A 15,560-nucleotide genomic window follows, 5' to 3' on the forward strand; every position below is an offset into this window, starting at 1 on the left:
AAGAAATTTCTTAAAATGAGGGTGGTGAAACACTGGAGCAGGTCACCAAAGAGGATGCACCATCCCTAGAAACATTCAAAGCCAGGTTGGACAGGGCTCTGAACAATCTGATCTAGTTGAAGATGCCCCTGCTTATTGCAGGGGGGTTGGAATTAGATGACCCTTCCAACCCAAGTTACTCTAAGAAAGCAGCAGATACTTTAGTCTGCGACCTCTCTAGTAGCAGAAAAAAAAAGCCATCTGGGCTGTTACAAGGTAGGCTGCTGCAGCACCAAAAGAACACAAATCTGAGATCTGGCATTCTGTTAGCTCGCATTAATTCAATACCACCCTAATTTTATACAATGCTCACTCTGTTTCATGTTGTGACCTTCACACAAGCTAACCTTCACAATTGCGTATTTTTAAAATTTCATTAGTCATACTGCTGTGCCACAGAATTTCCAAATGCTTAATTGCTGTGACCATCTTTAAAACACATAATGCTAAGTACTATCTTTCCTATTTATGTGATAAGCACTCTGCTGTTTCAGGAAAATAAGTTTTTAAAACTCTTTTGATGTCTTACTTGAAAAGAATATTTCTATACGCCTATTATAAAGTAGGCACTGTTCATTTTTAGCCTCTGACAGATGATTTAAATTTAAAATTCTATTTCAAAGGACAAAAAGCTGGTGTTCTACCAGAACAAGCTGGTACTATAACAACATGCATTAAAGTTCTGCAATATTATAAGTTATAACTTACTTATGCTTAAAAGATGGATAACAATAGTACAGAGAAAATACTCTCAGTAAGTCTTTAACTAAGCTGAAACTGAGTGTGGTCACCACTGCACAAGGCAAAGGGCTTATAATAAAAGCCTGGCTCAAGTATTTCCATGAACATGGGATGACTATTAAGAAATTGGCTAAGGACAGGTTTAAGGGATAAAAGCAAATTAAAAAAACCCTAACAACAAAAAACCCAAATAAACACATTTCAGTTTGTTGTTTTGTTTTGTTTTTTTTTTTTAGTTTTTTTTTGTTGGTTTTGTTTTGGTTTTGCTGTGAGGCAGGGTGGGAGTGTTTTAAGGTATTTGTATTTTTATGTCATTCAGAAAGCAGAACAAAGATTAATGGACAGTACAAGAAATCTTCCACAGACCAAGCATAAAAATGCTAAGATAATGGATTTCTGTAGTTAGTTGAATTTGGGAAGAAGTTATTTCTCTGCATCTTGAAGACTATAAAAAAAAAATTTACCTTTTCATACCCTTTTATTACATACCTATCAGAAAACATAAGAAGTGTGAATCAGTAAATTACCATCACTCGTTTCTGTCTGTTGAAAGAAGGGGGGGAAGTGGGAATAACATCTGAATATAAAGGAACACCTGACTGCAGTCAGCTAACATCCCTTCCTACAAAGCCCTTCCTCCACCCTTTAGCCTCCACAATGGACTTGCCATATGTCTTCAGCCTCCCTTTCCTGCATCTGTTGCTGCAAACTCCATCAGCAGGCATGGCTCAAGCAGGGGCTGGTGGTGACTGCAGGTTCTTGCTCTGCCTCCATCAGCAGCCTAGGCAGACGCAACTACTGTAAATGACCCCATCTGCAGTGACGTTTTCCACTACTAGGGCAAAGAGCTACTTCGTGCTTTATCTTGAAGGCATTACCATCAAGAGCAGTGGTTTCACTCTAGAGAGCAACAGTAAAATACAGTCCGTGTAGAGAGGACTTCCTCAGACCTTCTGGCTGCAAACAGCATGAATCAAATAAGGAGGCAACAGCTCTTTTAGCCTGTATTTCTTGGCTGCAGAGTAAACACATCACAACCCCAAATGCTGCCTCACATTTAGGTAAATAGAGAGAGAGGGTCAGAAGGGAGTAGTGGCTCACCTTTTCCTGAATTCTTTTAAAAGGAGTTTCAGGAAAGCCATGCAGTTAATAAACAGCTCAACTGCACTAACAGAAACTTTTGGGAAAAGAGACCTCATCTCGCCTCTAAAACAGCAGCAATGATGAATGGCCACATCTCCACCGTGGTTTATGGGTGTTTCTACTAAGTCAGAGAGACAGATAAGCTTAATATTTGCTAGTGTTGCTCTGGACTGCTCTCTCTCCATTCCTCTCAGCTGATAGCTTACCTATACATTTAGAAATACATGAAAACAAACAAACAAAACCAAGATAGAAGAGAATGAAAAGTCCAGGAAGAATGTAACATACATTACGTGTCTACACAAGATGAAATTACAAATCATTTTACACCTACCAACCTCTCAACAGTCCTTACTAAAAGTGGGTGGGAGGGAGCCAAGCACATAAGATCACAGAAGAAAAAACAGACCCTTTACTGAGAGAACATTTAGGTAGTATTATCTATATGACAGATTGGTGAAACGAGAAGAACAAATTAAGTGCACCACACTTCATGCACTTCCATCCTCAGCTACTGATAAACCTACATTCTTGCCTTGAAGTTAAAACAACGAGCCACTCTGGATCTGGTGGACATCATGAAATTTTATAAAGTAGACATCCTTGAATTTCTTTCAAGATTCCAAAAAAAACACAGGTTGTAATGATTTGCTTCCACTGCTGCTTCTTTACCCCTATCTCAAACATTCAATGGTCTAAGGAATTATAGTTCACTGGAAGTATTAGTACATTTATGTACTGTATAAACAAAGAACAGTCCTCAGACATAAGAAGTTTAACCTTGATCTTGTGCAGAAGGACAAAGCTCAGAATCACTGTGGATTGCTACATTTTGCTGCTAATCCTTTGAAACACTGCTACCTACTTTTCAAGGGATTTCACTTTAAACTGTCTATAAAATGCTGAAAATAAAATTGAACTGCTGACCTTCTGTTCCCCAATAGAAAAAAAATCATATATTCGCTTTTTAACTAGAAAGAGGAAAAGATGTTTGTTCAGTTCAAAAACACATTTATTCCCAACCAACGCTGTTTAAGAAAAAAAAATAAAAAAAGAGTACATTGTCTATTTCTAGACAATGTTCACTTTATAGTCTTAAGCAATTTATCAATTGCTTTATAAAAAAGCCCATTCAATCCACCTCATGACAGCAGGAAAATGTGAAAAATACATATATTAAAACAATTTTCAACTTTCTAGCTCAAAGAGCACTAATGTGCTCAGACTCTGTTCCTGTGAAGTTTCCAGTTTACTGTCATTCCAAGTACTGAATAAATTCTTAAGACTTCTGGATTTTTTTTACATGTCATCTGGACCAGAATTTGTATCCAATACAAACAGGTGAACACAGAAACAGCAACAAAATATTGAGATACTTCTCAATTTAACTCTCAAAGTTCCACAGATTTTTACCTCAATTTGGGGTTACTGAATGCCTATTTCTCATATCTAGGCAAAGAGCCGGTTTCTAAAAGTACAGTCTTTGAATAACACAGGTAAAAATAATTGCCAGATGCAAGATACCATTCTTGACTCTGTGCTTATGGACATAACTGAAGAGGCAGCTTGAAAGATAGTGTTAGATTTCATTTAGAAACAGCTAATACCATTAAATTTATTCCTATATAAATCTGCATATCTTCCTGAAGAAAATTGGATGATGAGATAGTTACTCAGAAAGCTATCCTTTTAATTTCCTGTTAGGACAAGTACCAAAAGAAAACTCAATTTAAATGAAGAGACACTCTTGGATCTTTTCTCACATGTAAAGTGACTGCTGCAGCTTCAAGTCAGATTCAAGTCAGTCAGTCTCTTGTCAGAATGACTACTTTGCTAATGCTATACAACTGGGAAAGTACCAGCCCAGACAAGAAATGGGCATCCCAGTCTCCTCCTAAAGTTAGCAGTTCTCCTTCCATCTAACAGCTCTTCAGAGTCAAGTCAGGAATCCTCTCTTAGCACTCCCAAAACACAAGTGCAGATGAAACTCTTTAATCCTCACACTTTCCCAAATAAAACAGGTTTCAAAATTACCTGTCCCATAGCTCTTATAAATCCTTTGAAGTCGAGACTATTTTTGGTATGGAATGTTGGCAGCATTCACTTATTCAAATTATTTCCTACATATCTTCCTCCAGTTTAAAAGAGGTCCTCTTCCAATAAGTAGTGTTTGTGAGTACTCTGCCACACAATTATAGCAGCAATCCATTGTTAATTCCTCAGATGAAAGAGAAGGGGGCAAATCCAAGAGAAAAATACCATTCACTGAAGGGTGAAAGGGTGAAGGGGACTTACTGAAACCCTTCTGCCAGACATGCTCTAGAGAAAGCAGGCACATGCGGCATGTTAGGATACTCCTTACTGGGAACTCTTACCTTGCAGTTCAGGGGTCAGCTGCTCTAAGACTACTTAGGCAATCTGAAAAGTTGTTCCCCTACTATTACCCCAACATGATTTTTCACTGCCCCAGAACTGATGCTCAAAAATACCCCCAAACTTCCAAAAGTAAACTTTTAGCAGATAAAGAATAGGAATATCTTATTTTTTCTGTAGAAACAGTTACCTAAACCCAAGAATAAGCAATTAGAAGAGTCTACACCTCTATGAGCAAAAAACACATTCAATAGAAACCAATGTTGCCTGGCAATGCCAGACTCATCCTCCTTTATTTCTACTCTCAGCTCTCGTGCTTGAACAAAACTGAATCCTTCCAAACTCCTCTAAATCTCCTACAGTTTTATCTTCTGCCAGGAATTTCTTCACAAGGCACTTTTCTGAATAAAATCTCCCCCCAGTAAACAAATCTGTTCAAAATTAAACATCTGGCTTTGGCTGCTACATCACATTCTCCTTCATGCAGAAATGTTATGTGCTCTTACACCAATAAGATGCTCTAACCTCACATGCTCACAGACACATTTTCTTCCCCACTCCCACTAGATAACAATAAAATGCATCAACAAATATAGAAGGCAAATAATAGCAGCCAAGTAATTTTCAAGCATGGGAAGACACTGTGGGTATTAATATCTGCAGTAGAACCAAGATTAAATAAAGGAAAAACAGGTTCATAACCATTGGTCTGAAATTTGGAAGTTCAGCCACAGAGTCCTCATTCCCTCCAGATTAATACAGATTTTTTAATTTCCATTGCTACTGAGTATCAATAAAAGTGACAGTGCCATCACTGTTTCATACATGAGTTTAGCTGACAGCCACACAGAATATTTAGTACTTGAGAGCTTCCTGTAGTACCTCAGTATTACTTGTAATAAAAATTCAGAAGCAACATGCCACAACTTTGTTATAAGTAATATTACAGCAAAAGTAGTCAACTCCTTCATTACCTAAATCAGACGTTACTAAGAGAAGCCAATAGAGTTATGCAAACCTGGGGAACAATGAAAAAGGCTCCTTAAGGAAAATTCATACATAAATATTGGGAGCTGTGGAGCAGTATATGAAAGGAGTGGCAAGTTACAATCCCTTGACTCATCAGAAGTAGAAGCAAGTATATAAAGAATTACAAATTACCTTACTGTGGGGGACAGAACAAGCAGGGAAATGAGGAAAAACATATGCATTCCCTCTCCCCCCCAGGACTTCAGGGAAAACTTAGAGCAGAGACATCTCTCCCTTTCCTGCACCACAGAACCTCTGAATGCTTCTAGTGACTAATACCAAGCATTTTTATTTGTTTTTGTTCTTATGCCTCTGGTTGAAAATTAAACCCTGAGGAACAGATCTTGGACTGAAGCATTGCCTATTGCCTTGTTTCTGGCTCTTCTAGCATGTAATACATTCAAGGTTCAAAAATTCAACCCTGAAACCATGCTTTAGTTCCATGAAGGTAAACAGCACTGTGTCACTGCATCAAATGCTGCCTTCAGGTTTCATTCATCCCATTTCTAAGGATTCTGTAGTATCAGTCATGGTGCTGACTCAGGTTGGGGAGATGCCACCACTTGCAGGCCACGTTCCTTAGTCTGACCAGGGATCTGCTTTATGCTGCCATTTTTCTCCCCTTCTCCTAAACCACAGTCATAGAGCACGTCACAACCACCTACTGATCTCTTTACAGAGAACTTTTTTCCTGAAGAATACGCAGCAGCAGCCGCTCCTCACACAACTGGAGATAAGGACGGCACACATATGGGACACACCAATTTTGGCCACATGATGATCTGTTACTAGTTACAGGTTAAAAGGCTTTCAGCTCACAAGTCAAGATTCCTGAAGTTTCAGTAACGTACTGCAGTCAGAAAGTATGTTATAGCAGCCATGCATCTGAAGAGTGCCTGAAGCACAAAGTCAGCAGCTGAGAATGCAAGTTTCCATTACTCCTTTGGCAGTAAATTCTGTTTCTAAGGCGCACAACTGTCAGAGTCTTGCTTATGAACTAGATTCAAAACCAGTTTTATAAACATGCATATATACACACACAGAGATTTGTAATTCTAGTCAAAACATTTAAGTTAACCCAAGGATTTCACACCTTCTTCTTCTGAGGTAAAACACTTTAGCTTACCAAGCACCCTCATCTCCATCATCATAAACTAGCACTCTAGGAATAACGGAACAGACCTTTACAGTTCCTATACAAATCCAGGACTGGCAGAAAATACCATTTCATGATCATCAGGGAGAAATAAGAAAAAAAAACTAACACTCTGACTGTTTAATCTTGAAAAACAAACTCAGAGATCAAATATAAAGAGGTCTAACCCTCACTCAACAGCATTTTTGGGGCTGCTACATGATAACTTGAGAACTAATGGTATGAGACAACCCAGCTTATCAGGGAATGTGCTAAGCGACAAAGAGTTACTGATTTTGGTTCAAGATGGAGAATTCAAAATCAGTAACTCTTGGGAAAATCTGGATCCCCCAACTACCTGCTGCTTCAGGGAAAGGATCCCTCTAACATGACCTGCCACAGCCTGCATGCATGAGAGGCAGTTATTTAATTTACCTCTCATGCACACAAGAACATATAGGAACAAAGCTGTTCAGATGTCTGTGTTTCACATTAAAAAATTGGGCTACAGGTAAATTTTGAAGGTTAGTAGGAAGAGGTAGGACAAGAGGTCACAAGAAAAAGACACACTAAAAAGAAATGCAAGGACTCAAACTAGTTAGGAAAACAGCCCAGTGTGAGTAGCAATGACTGTAGCAGGAGATCTGCTGGAAGGATTATGCATACAGCTGGTGAATAAGAAAGCAGGAGTAGGATCATTTAAAAGAAAGGAGGGGGGAGAAGAGGGTGACAGAGCAGGTAGAAAATGAGCTGCACAGAGGCTCTATTATGGGGAACAGCTCAGAGCAGCTGACACAGACAACAGCCTCCAAAATTAGGAGGTGTAAAATGAGAGCTGCAGGAGATCCCTGAAACAAAAGGGTGTGAAGAGAGAGCACAAAGGAAAGTAGGCATTAAAGCCCGGATTCTGCAATGTCTTACAATGAGACTCTTAAAATCAGGGAAAGAAAAATAGACTATGAAAGGTTTGTATTTGTATTCTGTGTTTTGTGTTCCTACTAGCTTAAAAAATAAAGAGGACAAGCTCATTTTCTCAGTCCTCTCTGCTTAGTACAATTCAAGCTTTGTTACTACAGTGCAAACAGTAATTGTAATCCAAGATTAATTAACAGAGTTATTAGAAACAGAATTCCACAGCAAATATACCACACTAACCTTTAAATATTTTCTGTTCTGTGAAATTCACTGATTTCAGCAGTTATCCAGAGTGCCCCTGGGCAACACACAAAACCATGTGCCAGATACAAAAACAACATGAACCAAGCATACAGTCTCTCCTTAGTCATTAAAAACACAGTATTTCAGCAAGCAGAACTGTTTTTTTTTTAATATGATAACACTCTTGAATATGTATCGTTTGAACATGATGTTATATGGAATATATTAAGAGCACTACTGAAAATACACATTACAGTTTTAGCTCTATTTCTACTACACACCAACTCTAACATGAAAAATTAATCATTTAAAGTTCCCTCAGAGCCTCCACACCAGGAGAACTGCCTTCCAGCCATTATCAAATGGACGAACAAACCTTCAACTGATTTTATAAGTGACCTACACCAACACTGGCAGCGTGCCTGCTCTGCAAAGCAACAGCTCAAGCAGTCAGCCCTAAAGAGCTACAAAACAGAAACCTGAGGGGAGGAGATCCCCAGGAGGTATTTGCAATCAGGAGATGACAACAGCTCCTTTATGGGACACTTAGAACTTGGAGTAACTGGTGACCTCAGTGGCCTCAGCTGCTAATCTGCTTCCTCCTTCAGGAGGGTTTGGGATCACTGACTCCCATCCCACGCCAATACAGCCCTATCACACTACACAGGGCTGGCACAAGGACTCCTCCCACTCCCCACATCCCAAAAGCCTCAAGCTGACTTTCCCTGACCTACGCCTCTATGTACAACACTCACCTAAGTCATGAATGCTTTCAGCATCCCTGCGATGTAGCTTAACTGCTTAAGATTTCTTAAGATCATACTCTAAGTTGCCTCTCAAAAGTGCAGTGCACATTTAAGTCTTCTAACTGAAACTGGCGTAACACAGGGATATATTTATTTAGAAACCACAGGAATAAGGGCTCAATAACCTGTTCTGCCAGTGCCATTCCTTTAACTGCTGGTTAAGACACCAAGGTTGGTTGCTGTATTCAGTACTCGCTGTACTGAGTACTGTACTCAGTTCACAAATATACTTGGGTACACGCTTAACCTTAGCTTACTCCTATATATCTACTTTACATATATAGCTTAGCTCATATGCTATATTCATGCATTCTTTCCAGCAGGCAAAGCTTTTTTTGGCTCAGAAAAACTGACACGCTGGATAAGACAGCAGCCAAAGTCCATACTGGCTATCAAACCGCAAAACTACTCCCACCAGGAAAAATGCAGTCATTGTTTTATTTTTTGAACTGAATTTTCATGTATTGATGAAAGCTGAACAGTGTTCTCCTATGAGGAATCCATATTGACTGCAGTTAAAGCATACTGAAAAGGCCATTTGTGGACCATAAAAGCTACTGTTGGGATCTACAAACCTGAGTTGCACCTGAAGCTGTCAAAGCTGGAAAAAAATTAGACAAGTGATTATTAAAAATCTAATTTGACATTATTAGTAAGTAAAAGCATGCATGTATTTTCAGAAACAACTACAATTACTAAAAACAAAAAAAGAAAAAATGTAAAAAAAAAATCTAGAAGAGAAAAGTATGTAATTCATGGAAGAAAAATTTATTTGGGAAGTATATCTGGTAAGTGGGATGAAAGTATTCTTCCCTCCTGTCCACAATTACAGGTTAGAAAGTATTATACCACTAGTATAACATAATAGGCGGTAGCCTACAAATTCATTTACTATACTAGATGTCTGTAACTGTGTTTAAGTAATGCTAAAATTGCATTCAAAGGCTTAAAATCAACACTTCAGGCACCTGAGATAACTGATGTAATTACAAGAAACTTTTAAGGGAAAGGAATCCAGACATCCACTCAGTACATACCTTTCGTTCTTAGTTATTGTTGGAATCAAAATTTCTAACATAACTAACTCATATGAAACACTAAGAATAGGTATTGCTTATAGGTGTAACATTCTGATCCACAGAAATCCACCAAGAAATATTTCCATGCAGCATCACAAAGAGTTCCATCAAGCTGAAATGTTTGTATTGCTTTTTCCTCTTTAAACAAGGAGGAAGATCAGTCTTTCAGAAACCGTGAGCAGGTCCCCAGACTCACAATGTCAGGAGCCTATTTGTGTCACAGTTGTTCTGAGTGCATTTACAGGTTAGGCTTTCCACCAAATGTTGTGGTACTGTAGCTACAGACATCTGATCACAGTTTGGCAAATTTGCTCAGTATTAAAACACTGATAACTTTGCTTGTACCTGTTTGCTTCTGGTCTTATCAAACGATCTCACTCCTGTGAGCAGATGTATCCCTGAAGAACCAAACAGGACCTTCCATACAGGTGCATGAAGTCTCAAAAAATTATCCTATTAAAGAACATTTCCCAGAAGATTTTTATCTTCACCACTCAAGGCACATATTAATATTGCAATCACTTTTCAAAATATTCTATTGTGAAAATACAAGATGCAACTTATTTTTTGATTCAAAACTGTAAGTAAATGAGGAACAAGTTTAAAAGTACAGAACCCCACTACATACAATATAATTTCTAAAATAGGTCAAATACTTTTCGGATCATTTCAGATTTGCAACAACTGAATGATCGCAATAAACTGCCAGAACATTAGACTTCATCTGTAACTTCATACTAATTTAATTGCAGAAACAACAGATTTTTTTACATTTTTAAGTATGCTTTCCATGTAGTTCTCTTCCAGAAAAAGAAACAAAAACAAACAACTGAAAAAAAACCAGCTTGCTCAGACAGATTAAGGATGAACTGGAAGATCTTGACACCGACATACTCAAAAAATCATGTAAGGGCACATTATTGTCCACAGTTCAGTGAATCTTAAGAATATTTTTTAGTGCAATTTGTGAATATTTACTCTGTTGTTAATCTCATTTCCCTTTCAAAGGGCAAAAGGTTTACTATATTCTGCTTTATGCTTTACTGAACCTACACCTAGGCAGTTGCTTCCTTGTGGGAAAAGCATTAGAATGTTCCATGTTTTGAAGAATTATATCTTTACCAAGCTAAATATAGTCCATCAGAAATACGCACACAAAGAATGGAAATAGAGATAAATATTAATACAAAAGTTAGATTTAATTTTGTTACTGAAATTAAGTGTTGTCTTATTGGACACAGCAAGTATACTGGGTACCCATCTTTTAAAGAACAGGGAGTGGAAGAGACACCCCTACACCTCCTGCCAGCTGAGATGTTCAAACAGTTCTTCCTCTGCTTCTTCTTTTCAGTGAGCTATTATCAATTTACTGCCTTTTGGGAAAGTATATAAAACCTTCACCTGCTGTCAACACAGTTCAGGTATGGTTGCTTTCTCTCCCTCCTCCTTGTTTTAAAGGGTAGAAGAAAAAATTACTCCATAAGCCAAATATCACAGAAATAAGCTCAACACCTAAAGACTACTCTAAACTGAGAATCCAGATTACAAACAAAGCAGTGGATTTTTTTTTATTATTTTCACTGATTATTTAACTAAAAGCTATTATAAAAAAGGACACGGGATTCCAAAGATAAAACTCCAAAGAATGTTATAGTACACATCTGAAATAGACACAAAATGTGGGACATAGTAAGATACAAACTTAATTTTGAGTAGAAATTTTTTGTAGAAAAAAATAGAATAATTTTACTATAGTTAAGTCTACAGTCTGATGAATCATTTGCTTTAGGGTCAACATGTTTATTTTGCTTTTACATTAACAGCCTTTGCAAGAATATTTTAATTTTGCTACCTACACAACACAGAAAAAATATAAAGAACACTTAATGGAGTTTCTATTCCAGAAAATTATTACAAAAAGATTTCTCACTATTCATCATTAAGCACAAATACAAGATGTTCAAAGCTAGATGCTGATCTGTTGGAAAGGCCAGGGTTATAAATGTATTCATTTCATTTAAAGACATATAGTGGATAATTTGAAAACGCAGTGCAAAAGCCATCTGTAGCATCTCAGTTTTTATCCTAGTACTTCAGAATTTCCTTTACAGTTTGAAGGAAACAATCATCTGCAACAGCACACGTAGACGCTTTATTTAAGACTGGATCACATTTTTAATTCTAACTGGCTCACCTGCACTTTATTAAACAAATTAAGTCTAATTTTAACATCTGATAACACTTCATTGAACAAGTATTTAACAGAACTCACAACAAATATCAAGGCACATGAGGACTTCATACACTGCTTCCCATGTGAAGGCTCAAAAATGTCAATAATTAGCCTGCATAACTTCCTTCTGAAGAAGGTAACACTACTTTTATTTTATAAACAGAGAATTTGAGTAAGAAATAATAAATCCACCTTGTAAAGTAATGAATGAAACTAAGATTCTTAGTTTTCTGCTCCATGCTGCAGCCTCAGAGTGCTGAAAGATCACTCTGTGTTCAGTCTTTTTTGTGTTTATTTTTTGGGACACTTGTAATAAGCTTTCATTTTATTAAAACTTTCTATTAAATCTCTTCTGAGACACAGAGATCAACTACAGTTACTAGAAACAGACAACAGGGTATACAAATTAACAGAAATGTAGCCAGTCTCTACCACAAAATGAAGCCTATGGAAAACATCAACTTCATTAGGTTACTTCAGATCTTCAGAGACAGTCCAGGAAGATACTCTTGATGTACTGAATGCAATTCTGTTCCACTCCCACAGAAAAAACCCACAAGCCTTCTTTCTTCTCAATACTTTATAAGCTATTACTTAGTTCTTAGAATTCAATCAAAGAATAATATCAAGCCTGCTCCACCATAGGCCATGGATGCCTGCTACTCCTCCATACCTCCCACACCACCACGTCCTTCCTACAATGCCTTCAGGAGAAAACATCCCAAGTCAAAGCAGTAGGTAACAGGAGACAGGAGCCAAAAAGAAATGGTAGCAATATCCAGCACTTAATTAATAGTCTGAGCCTATCTTTTTTTCTTGTCTTTTTTTGAAAGTAAGAGTTAATACTGATTTGTCTCAGATCACTGAAGGAAAAAGACTTGCTATTTAATCATCTAGCCAGCAGTTAAAAAAAATGAATTAGAAATACTATGCTACATAAAAGCAAAACCCAAGCAATACACCCAGTTCACTTGTTACCTTTAGTTACAAAAATAACACTGAACTTGAGCCACTCACCTTTGGCACGCTGTTAAAAGGATCCCGGCAGTGAAAGGCAGTCTCCAACAAAGCTACGTACACCACTATCTGAAACAACAAACACCACATATTTTAGATTCGGCACTAAACTTGGAAGACCTTTAGCTAGGTAACTTAGTCTTAATACTAGCAGAATCTCCTAAAAGCAGGCAGAATGGCTCTAACTTGATCCACCTGTTAAGCACAAATAGAATCCATCTTCAATTTACTTTTTTCAATGAATACAAGGTCAATTTAACCACAGTCAATCCAAACCATCTAGGGGAAAAAAGATACTACAAACCCAGGCACCACAATACAGAGAAAAATCAGTCAAGAAATGGAACTAAGAATTCAGCCCAGTTTTAGAAATATTATATTTTTTAAAACACCATTATTTACTGTTGCCTTTAGTTCTACATTAGTCAGTTTAACCTGTCCATACTTCCTAAGAAAATGGAAACACCATTACACATAGAAAACTGAGGTACATCAGCAAAAGCGTAGCCAGCAGTTTTGTGGGACATGACTCTTTCCAACCATAAGGCACTCACACACATTCAGATGTGTAATCCAGCTGCATTACTACTGTGTGTGGTTTGGGGTTGTCTGGCACAAGAGATACTGACCCAACACGAGTGAGCTCTGACAGAAGTGGTGAAGCTTGTCATACCACACTTCGCTACATCAGTTTTCCTACCCAGTTACACACCTTAACCGTGCTCTTGCTGAAAATTGTATTTGAAATTATAGAACAAATATCAAGTAAATGGGAAAGATGCTTCAATAAATGAAGCAACATTAAAAGCCTGAGGCATGACAGATCTATTTTCCTACCAGCTGAGTGTTTTGTAGGACATGCTTTTCCCCTGTCAATAATGCAAGAACATTTTTAATACTAAGGGGAAAAAGTGAAAAAACAAAAGTAACTTCATTTTTTGTTACAAGATCATCTGAGGTAGTTTCCTCCCTTTCTTACCTCACAAGTCATCTACCACCCATTACCATCCACCACCGAATACTGCACCAAGCTTGAATTTTGTTTAGGATTTTTTATTGTTGTTGCTTAAAGGAAAAGCCAACACCTCTCTCGATTATTGCTTCCACCTTCAGAAATGCACATTTACATTTAGAACTTGCATTTGAAAGTGAGATGAAAAACAGGACTGTTAATCACAAATACAAAAGTAGCTTTTTCAGGTATTTATTAAGTCAACTGGGGAAGTAGTACAGTTGAGGAAAATAAGAGTCCAAATTCCATCTAAACACATAAGAAAAGAATGAGTCATGTGTTTATCTCAGTATAACAATGCTATCTTCCTTCTCTACAAGAATGGTTTTATTTTCACAGCTCAACTAACGTACATTAAAAGTAGCTCAGGATGTTAATGGTGATAGGGCAAAGAGCCAAAGGAAGAAGATGCACAAGAAAACCTCATTCTTACCAATACTTCAAATAAAACACTGATAATCTAACACACACATAAGCACAAGATTCAGACCAGCCTCTGTCCTCTCTGGGCTCAATTCCATTGTATTGTGACCTTCTATTTTTCTCTTGCTAAAAATCTTCACTTTGCTATGGAAGAGCCAGAGGAAGTTTTCTGCTAAGAGTCACACAGAGTCTCACTTCCCCAGAAGCTCAACCAATTTCAATCCACACCCCCACAGCCCAAAGCTTTGCCTGCAATGCAGTGAGTTGCAGAGTGACTCAAACTCGCAATGGAAACCTGGATAGCAAATAATTCACTTATACTTTAAATATGTTTTTTGAAATAACCTTTCAGTGACAGAAGTTTGAGATCTTTCTTCTTGAAGGGCAGTCAATGGAAACAGTGGTTAGGGTATGAGACTATCTGCTCCACCTAGGAGGCTTGTACCGTAGATGGGGTTTTCTGGTTCTGCTGCTGCATCCTACTAGCCAGGACTCTAAACAGCTGCATTTTATAGCAAAGCCAGACTGGGGAATGAATAGTTAAACTTGGAATATGAAAGAATCTCCATCAACCTTCAAATTAAGTCAACAACTTCTTTGAAATGCAGCAAGGCAAAAGAGTACAGAGCTGGGCAGTCATGTCTCCTGGTATCATGAGTTCCTATTACTCCTGTACTACCCGGTGTGACATCTAGTTGTCATATCCCAATCCTAACACCGACACTATTGCAGTAGTGTCAGCCCTGCTGCATATAAAATGCCACAGTTCCTTACCATATGTGACTGCCTCCATATCTTATGATTCCTGTGAGGCCTAGAGCAGAAGAACAGAAGATGACCGCAAAGAACAGGAATAGCAGAATATAGGAACTGGATGAACATGTGATTACAAACACACAAGGTAGAAAGGCAAAACTATCTACATTTGAACAGCAACCTCAGTTGTTCTCCTTTGGATTCTATACCAAGGTCTTCAGAACACAAGGACTATGTAAGTTCCACAGCAAAAAGTACTCCTAAATAGTCAGAAATAAAAATTTGAACTTGATGCTTGAAAAAAAAGCATCAGAAGATGAGTATCAGTAACATCTAATAAGCACCTTATATTTAATTGTGTAATCTTTAAAGATTACAACCTTAAGAATAAATTAGTGCTCTTGTACTGATTACATTACAAATAACATCCAAAGTTATTAATCACCTTTCCTTTCACTAATAGCTCTGATGTGCCCCATTTTCTTTACCTCCATGGTTAAAATCCAGATTCAGCATTACAATGACTATTTCAATGACAGCTCTCTCAGGCTCTCTCTCTAGTACTTGACTACCTCCTATTTAAATTCTGACATGAAATAGCTAAAACAATCTCTGA

General features: G+C 37.7%; 1 protein-coding gene across 3 annotated transcripts in view; it reads right to left on the minus strand.

Moving 5' to 3' along the window:
* The window catches only part of NCK2 (NCK adaptor protein 2), an 86,335-nt gene that overhangs the window by 41,919 nt on the left and 28,856 nt on the right, over positions 1-15,560 (minus strand). For 2 of the 3 annotated variants that reach the window (XM_062606984.1, XM_062606986.1), the window contains one exon: positions 12,754-12,822. The gene's annotated coding sequence lies outside the window, so the exon portion shown is untranslated. The remainder of the gene's footprint in view (positions 1-12,753; positions 12,823-15,560) is intronic. The other variant, XM_062606987.1, reaches the window with a different exon arrangement.

This window comes from Pezoporus occidentalis, unplaced genomic scaffold (genome assembly GCF_034315485.1).
Source record: "Pezoporus occidentalis ecotype Australia unplaced genomic scaffold, CSIRO_AGI_Poc_V1 ctg99, whole genome shotgun sequence".
NCBI classification, from domain to species: Eukaryota; Metazoa; Chordata; class Aves; order Psittaciformes; family Psittacidae; genus Pezoporus; species Pezoporus occidentalis.